Source organism: Chlorocebus sabaeus, chromosome 18 (genome assembly GCF_047675955.1).
Source record: "Chlorocebus sabaeus isolate Y175 chromosome 18, mChlSab1.0.hap1, whole genome shotgun sequence".
NCBI classification, from domain to species: domain Eukaryota; kingdom Metazoa; phylum Chordata; class Mammalia; order Primates; family Cercopithecidae; genus Chlorocebus; species Chlorocebus sabaeus.
Genome location: NC_132921.1, coordinates 4,114,335 through 4,122,272, shown reverse-complemented (window position 1 = coordinate 4,122,272; position 7,938 = coordinate 4,114,335).

The window sequence follows — 7,938 nt, the reverse complement described above, 5'->3', positions numbered from 1 at the left end:
GCCTCACACCTCCAGCTGGCCCAGTGAGAGCCATCCCCAGATGCTCCAGGTGCCCCCTCAGCTGCCGCCCCCTTCGCGCTCCTGGTCCCTGAGCCCGGCTGTCCTCCTCCTGCCCCCTCAGCCACCTGGGCAGCCTCTCCCTGTGCTGCTCTGGCCTCTTCCCCTCATTCTCTGAACCCAGGATGAAGGGGTGCTCCCACCGCTCCTCCAGCTCACTCCAAGCCCTGCTCTGCCCTCAAGGCACCCATTCTCCAGCCTGGAGACACCTTCTGAGCACTCAGGGTTTCCATCCCCAGCCCCCAGCTGCCTTCGCGAATGCACACCCACGTAAGTAGCTGTGGGTGATGCTTCCCTGAGCCCCCAAGAACTCCAGGTCCTACCCTCAGATCATGCGATCTTCTCCCATCCTCCCCAGTGAGTTGATGGCACCACTTCACACACCCCGAGGCCCAGGCTCCCAGGCCTGAGGCTGCCCCAGGTCTCAGGCTGCTCAGGCCCGGGAGGCCGGGGGCATCCACTCAGAACCCTTCTCTCCTCCAGCCACGCGGGTCCTGTAAGCCCTACAGCTCCCGCCCGCCTGTTCCAGCCTCCTCCAGGGCCTGTGAACAATGGCTTTCAGCTTTTGTGTCCACACCAAAGTACATTCCACACAGGCAGGGGGATCCATTCTGCCAACGGCCAACAGCCAAGAGCCAATTTATGTTTGTCTTTGACAAACAGATCAGATTATGTCACCCACTGGGCAACACGCCTTAGCAAGGGCTGCCAGGCCGGGAGAACGCAGCCACGCACCCTGCTCTCTGGCCTGCCCTCCCTCCTGCTCCTGTGCGGAGCTCCTGTGTGGAAGGCCTCCCTTCCTTGGGCGCACACAGCGATCTCCCTCCAGTCCTCGTCCTCTCCTGTGCCCTGCTGACTCCTCAGCCTGCAGGCAGAGGCCCTGGGATGAGAGCAAGTTCCCTGCCTCCAGACCCCCTGCCAGGCTCTGCCTGTCGCACTTGTCTCTTTCTGAAATGTCTGCATGTATCTGCTTGTCTGATTACGGCCTGCATCCCTAGGAGAACGCAAACCCCCATGAGAGATGGGCCCTCCACTTCTGAGCTGCTGAATCGCCAGTGCCTGGAAGTGAGCCCGAAATGTGGCAGGGATTCGGTCAAGATCCGCGGGCAAAGCGGCATATACCATCGTCACTGTGGGCCTGTGTCAAACCCTGCCAAGCAGCGTGAGGCCCCAGGGGCCAAGCGTGTCATCTTCATCTTGGTAACCCCTTCCGCATGCAGCGGGCGCTTAATTTATGCCGGCTGAAAATAAGGAAGTGAATGAATTTGCATTCGGGGTTGCTTCACATTCATGTGTGACGTCCATCTACCATCTAGTGGTAGAAGAGGGCAACTTCAGGCAAATGAGCTTTTGAGAAGAAATTAGAGAAGCCCTTCAAAAATGGATAAAGGAAGATCGGTGGTCGAGACATGGGCGCTTTGACTGTTGGTTTACAATCACTTCCATCCCTGCTTCCTAGAGAAGCGCTGAGAATTCCCCTGGGAACTGATTCTGGCACATTCTGCGGGAGGTGAAAGTACCAAGGCAAAGGCGGGGAAGCCCCAAGGCAAAATCAGTACTTGTGCTTCTCCTGACCTGCACACCAAGGAAGGACAGGCCTTTCCGTTCCCCGGGCACTGCACAGGGCAAGCCCAGGGCAAATGTCGGGACACAGGAAGGCTGTCTTTCCTGCTTCTTGGTAAACAGAGAGAATGTGGGGAAAGTTAAGCTACATTGAGAAGAGTGAAGAATGCAAAACCGAGGGGGACAAGGTGGTGAGAACGCAATAGAAAGAAAAGGTGCTTAACACAGAAAACCTGAAAGGCAAATGTAATTCTGATGATGTAACAATATCAGAAACACAGAGTAAAACTGAAGAGGCTCACTAAGGACCTGTGAACACACGGCACCTCCAGACCTCAGCTCCGTCTGCCTGATGGGGAATGTTAGACTACCTGGTCCCTAAAGAGTGTTTGAACCTTCGAGTGTTGTAACTCTCTGATTTTAAAATTAATGTAAGGCAAATCCCTGACAAAAACCTAACTGTGTATTTGTCATGAGACATTTCTTTGAATAACTGCCCGTCTCGGCGGGGGCTCTTCTCACTCTGAAGCGGGACACTCCTGGATCCAGGGTCGCAGGTTGAATTCACACCTGAGCCTGTGCCACGGTGTAGGACGCCCAGCAGCATCTTCTGGAGAGCAGAGAGCCAGGGCAGCGGCCACTTCAGAGTGGGCCCAGGACAGCTGGGGCCCAGGGCCTTCCCAGCACAAGGTGGGCCAGGCCCCACAGGTGGCCCCAGAATTGCAAAGCCAGTGGCAGCTTCCTAAGTGGTCACCGAAAAGCACTTTCAGTGTGGAGCCCCCAGCCTGTGTGGAGGCGGCAATCCCAGCCATCCACCTGACCTCAGGCTACGAAGACGATGGTGGCTGGAGCCGGCTATTTGGGAAAGCAGTGGGACCCGTGGGGACGCGCGGGCTGCCCGCCACCGGGCGTCAGGCCCACTTTCCGCTGGCACCGCGTCCTGCTCGCCTGTGTTGTGGTGGGCTCGCAGAGCAGGCCACTTGACAGGGGTCATCCGGAGCCGCCTGGTGCCAGCACAGCCTCAGGGAGCTGCCCCTAAACTGCCCCGTGACAGCCAATCGCCCACTTTCCCCCCGCGGGAAGTCTGTGTCGTGGTCAGAGCCTCTCACCCTCCCACAGCCCCCACGCGGTGGCCGCTGCTCTGCTCAGCACCTCCCAGGGCAGCGGGCAGCTGCGCCCAGAAAACCGTCACCACCTGATTCTGCAGAGAATGCCCCGTCCTCTCCGGAATTCTGTCCAACTAGCACTGAACTCAACAAAGAGGAAAAGCCTTTTTCTTTTTCCAAGTCCACGTCCATTTCACAACGGACAGGGCAGCTTAGGACACTTACAAGCCCGAGAAAAGAGCCAGATAAGGTAACGTGTGAAATGCTGAGAAATCGGCTCAGTTTCCCTTTACCAGCCCAGTAAAGGACCCATCCCCGCAGGCACTTCATCCCAGCAGGACTGGAGGCCTGAAACTACAGGTCTAAACATCGCGGGGTGTTCATCAGTTTCTATTAATTCCTGTCCTTAGAGAATATGATCAGCTCTTCTTTAATAGCTGTCAAATAATAATAAACAGTTCTCATTAAGAGTGCCATCAGTGGCTGGGTGCAGTGGCTCATGCCTGTAATCCCAGCACTTTGGGAGGCCACGGTGGGTGGATCATGAAGTCAGGAGTTCAAGACCAGCCTGACCAACATGGTGAAACCCCGTCTATACTGAAAAAAAAATTAGCCAGACGTGGTCGTGCGTGCTTGTAATCCCAGCTACTCAGAAGGCTGAGGCAGGAGAATCGCTTGAACCTGGAAGGCAGAGGTTGCAGTGAGCTGAGATAGCACCATTGCACTCCAGCCTGGGTGACAGAGTGAGACTATCTCAAAAAAAAAAAAAAAAAAGTGTCATCAGCTTGCTTTTTTTTAAGTCTACCTGAAACTACACTTCTGTGGATAGGAGAAGAAATCCAACTGTTTACCTAGTTAAAAAAAACTTATTGAACAAGGGAAAATGATTTACATCTTCTGTGTCATAGGTAATAGAAATTTCCAGATTCATAAATGCAATATAGTTTAAGGAAAAAAAAAATTGGTGTCTAGAGACCATGTTTATTTAACGACAACTTTATGATACTTGAAAAAAACATTGTCACTCAAATTTCTTGGAAGCAATTCCAACTTACATTTATATATTGCATTCAAGTTGACAAAATGCAGCCCATATAATTTGCCACAGTAACACCAATACCGGGAGATGGCCATTCCCACTGTACAGCTGTGGAAACTGAGGCACGCACTGATCATGTGTTCATTTAAGAAACATACACATGGAAAGCCATGGGCCTGGCTTTAGCGCAGCCACAGAAATGCAGTGCAGAGCGTCTGCCCTCAAGCACTGCCAAGCTTGGCTCAGTGGGAGGAGGCAGAGGAGGTCTAGTTTCAGATGTTGTGATTGGTGCAATAGCACACCAGGATGTCCAGAGAGCTGGGGGAGTACAGAGCAGAGGCAGGAACCCAGCCTCCTCTGGCGCAGGAGAGGCAGGAAGAGAAGTCAGAGTGGCCAAGGCTGCCGGGCCGCTCCCCTCAACTGGAGCCTCTGAGAAGGCAGGAAAACCGGCACACAAGAGCACAGTGCCGTTAACACACCTCGTTTGGCATCGAGTGTCTGTGGATGACTTGCAGGCGTCAAATCGTGAAATGATTTGCATGGCACAGGGAAGCATCTGGGATGTTTCTGGAGGTAACAGAAAATTACTGAAAGATTTCAACCAAGGTGGTAGAATGATCTGTGTTCCGGGAAGTACCTGTGGCAGCACAGAGTGAGCTGGGGTGACTCGGCAGGTGTGTAATCCCACGAAGACCGACCCAGGTGGTCTAGGCAGTCCTTCCGCAGGGTCAGCACAGAGGGCAACAAGGCCAAAGCGGTGGACGGAAGGAAACGTAGCATTCACAGAGAGATACATAACTAGATCTACAGATGATACCTCAATTGCTCCGAGATGCACACTGCGTTATTTACAGTCGAAATAACACAATGTCTGAGAATCACTTTGAAACAACAGGACAAACGACAACAAAGGGTAGAAATAAAAGTTAGCAAAATATTGCAATTGTTGCATCTGGAGAGTGAAAAATATATAGAAATGTGTGTGTATGTAATGTGTACTTTTTTCCTTTTACTCTACATTTTATCCTAGCTTTATTTAAAGAAAAATAATTGTACTCAATGACTATGAGGATCTTGATAACTTTGAGGAGAGACATTTCAGTGAAGTAGGCATTGGTGATACAAGCTAGAACAAGGAGGGTAAAGTGATCATGGACAATGTTCTAGGAAGGAGGAAAGGTAAGGACACAACAGGTGTAGAGGGTTCTGGGGTCCCAGGAAGGTGTTTCCGGGAAGGGGGTGTCTTGAGCATGTCCACATGAGTAGGGGAAAAAATTGACAGAGAAGGAGAAAGAAACGGGAAGAAAAAGGCTACTGGACATACCCATTTGGCATGCAACACACCTGAACTCACACCCAGGTCTGCGGAGATCCCAGTGTTCTTACCCCCATGCACGTTACAGCTGGACTTACACAAGGTCACCCAAAAGACGACTTGATCCCTCTGAGGCAGAAGCTCAGAAACCCAAAACATCTTGTTCTGATCCACTGAGGACCTCCAATCGTCTCACTGACAGGATCCACACCCCGGGTTGCTGCAGTGATTCATGCGGGTAATGGGTGTCTCAGTGTTTTGGGAAGTAGTAACATGTGCTATAGTTTCGATATGTGTCCCATCTAAACCTCATGTCCAAATTTCATCCCCAATGTTGGAGGTGGGCCTAAGGGAAGGTGTCTGGGATCCTTCATGAATAGATTAATCCCCTCCTAGGGGTGGGGATTAAGGGATTTCTTGCTCTACCAACTCCCAGGAGGCCCATTGTTTAAGAGCCTGGTACCTCACCCCCTTGCTTCCTCTCTGCTGTGTGATCTCTGCACACACCAGCTCCCCTCCACCTTCCACCATGAGTGGAAGCAGCCTGAAGCCTCACCAGAATCCCAGCAGATGTTAGTGCTGTGCTTCCTACACAGCCTGCAGAACCATGAGCCAAATAAACCTCCTTTCTGAATAATTACTCAGTCTCAGATACTCCCTTATAGTGATGCTCAACAGGGACATGAAACAGGGATGATCCTTCTTACTAACTGCATGCATCCCTCCAGTCAGTATAACAAAGCAGAAGAGTGCAGACTGGTAGGTCTGCACGCACAGCAGACATGGACTCCACTGGTGTTTCCACAGGTTACTGGCTGTGTCTCTTTGGGTACGTTACCCTTCTCTGTCAGTTTTCATCTATAAGATTGAGTTAATAGTGCCTACGTTGAAGAGCACTGTGAGACTTGAATAAGATAAATTAGATGAAAATATCTGAGTTCCTGGCACACAGGTAGCCCTTTTAAGTATTAACTTCTTGTAAATTTCTCTCTCAAGACTTGAAGCTGTATCGCCTACACATAGGCCTGTACAAAATGTCTATCTGATCCATGCTGTTCCCATCACAGACTTCCTCTTAGCCTTTCCCTTAACTAATCCATCTCACTTTTTCTACATCTGATGTTGAAGTTTCCCCTCAGCTACTGTGTTGTCCACCTCTGGCTTTTGTCTAGTTCCTTGAATTTTAGTAACAGATGCACATATCAACTCAGAAACAGGCACACAGTACCTTTAGGGTGCTGGTGGGCCACTGTGCCATTTTCCCCACAGTCTCCTGCCTGCTGATCCACAAGCTGCCAATTTTGCCACCTGAAGCCTCACTTTGAATTAATGTCATTAAGGAATAGTTGACAACGATCTCAGTCTCTTTCCTCTGTCAGATTTGACAAAGTGTGTTCTAATTGTACTATGGGTTATTTCCAAAAATACACTCCCTTAGCTTTTCCTCACTGAAATTCACGTGTCACTTGTCTCTCCCATCTTAAGATCTTCTTACAGATTTTCCAAGTCAACTAAGGTTTACTATCAGAGGTAAGTTTTGTTTTAATGCCACCTAATTACCCCATTATATCACATCCTTCCAAAAGTTTCAGGTGGGTGTCACCTGATTAGATCCTAGATTAGATCTGATTAGATCCTAGACCTCACTCCCCAATGGAAGAGGCTCCATTCTTCTTCCACAGACATCGTGAGCTTGTATGTATTCCCTCTGAATTACAACTCATCTTCTTTTTTGTTTTGTTTTGCTTTTTGTTTTTTTTTGTTTTTTTTTTTTGAGACAGTCTCGTTCTGTCATCAGGCTGGAGTGCAGTGGTGTGATTTCAGCTCACTGCAACCTCTGGCTCCCTGGTTCAAGCGATTATCCTGCCTCAGCCTCCCGAGTAGAGCTGGGACTGCAGGTGCGTGCCACCACACCCAGCTAATTTTTGTATTTTTAGTAGAGACGAGGTTTCACCGTGTTGGCCAGGATGATCTCCATCTCCTGACCTCGTGATCCGCCCACTTCGGCCTCCCAAAGTGCTGGGATTACAGGTGTGAACTACTGTGCCTGGCCTAGAACTCATCATTTTTAGGCCCATGTTCCTCCTCCACTGTGACAGCCCAAAAAGCAGGGTCCGTTTTGTTCATCTTTCTATGCCTGCACCTATTTCAGTGCATACGACATGGCACAGAATTTGTTAAGCAAATTCATAAAGTTGAAAACTTTCTATACGATTTCTACAATTTTAAAGAAGCCTAAGATCTTCTGATTAAGTGAAACTTGCATGTTTATCTGGTTCCAATTTACTTCTCCGAGTAAGGACTCTGATATTGTATTCCTTAAAAATGAATACTGAGTTTCTGCTAGGACGCAGGGTCAGGGCGAGTCATCTATGGCTGCACAGCCTGACCCACGGGTGGCATTTTATGTTGAGGCAGTGTCAGCCTATTCCTTCCACCACACATCGACAGTTCTATAATCAAAATACCCATGCCAGACCTCCAAATATTTCACAGCGGTTCACCTAATTTTGCGAAGTCTGTCTTAAACCCTCCCTTTAGACCCAGTAACCCTGTCCTGGGAACATTCGGTCCATCAATGCCACTCTTACAGAATGGAAGAGCAGGACATAAGGAGATTGATGTACGGAGTCAAGTGGGTCTCATGCTTGTGACCTGAATACTGTTCTTCCATGGACAAATCTGGGCACATAAAAAGGCAAGATGGAGTCCCCTTGTCCTCCTGCCCTTTAAAACTTGAAACTGTTGGCAATGAAGTTAAGAATTTACTCTTGGCAGATGGAATAACCCACCCAAGGACTTGGAATGGGAATCTCCACATCTTCGACAGTTGAAAAATGAAAACAGGAGAGAGCATT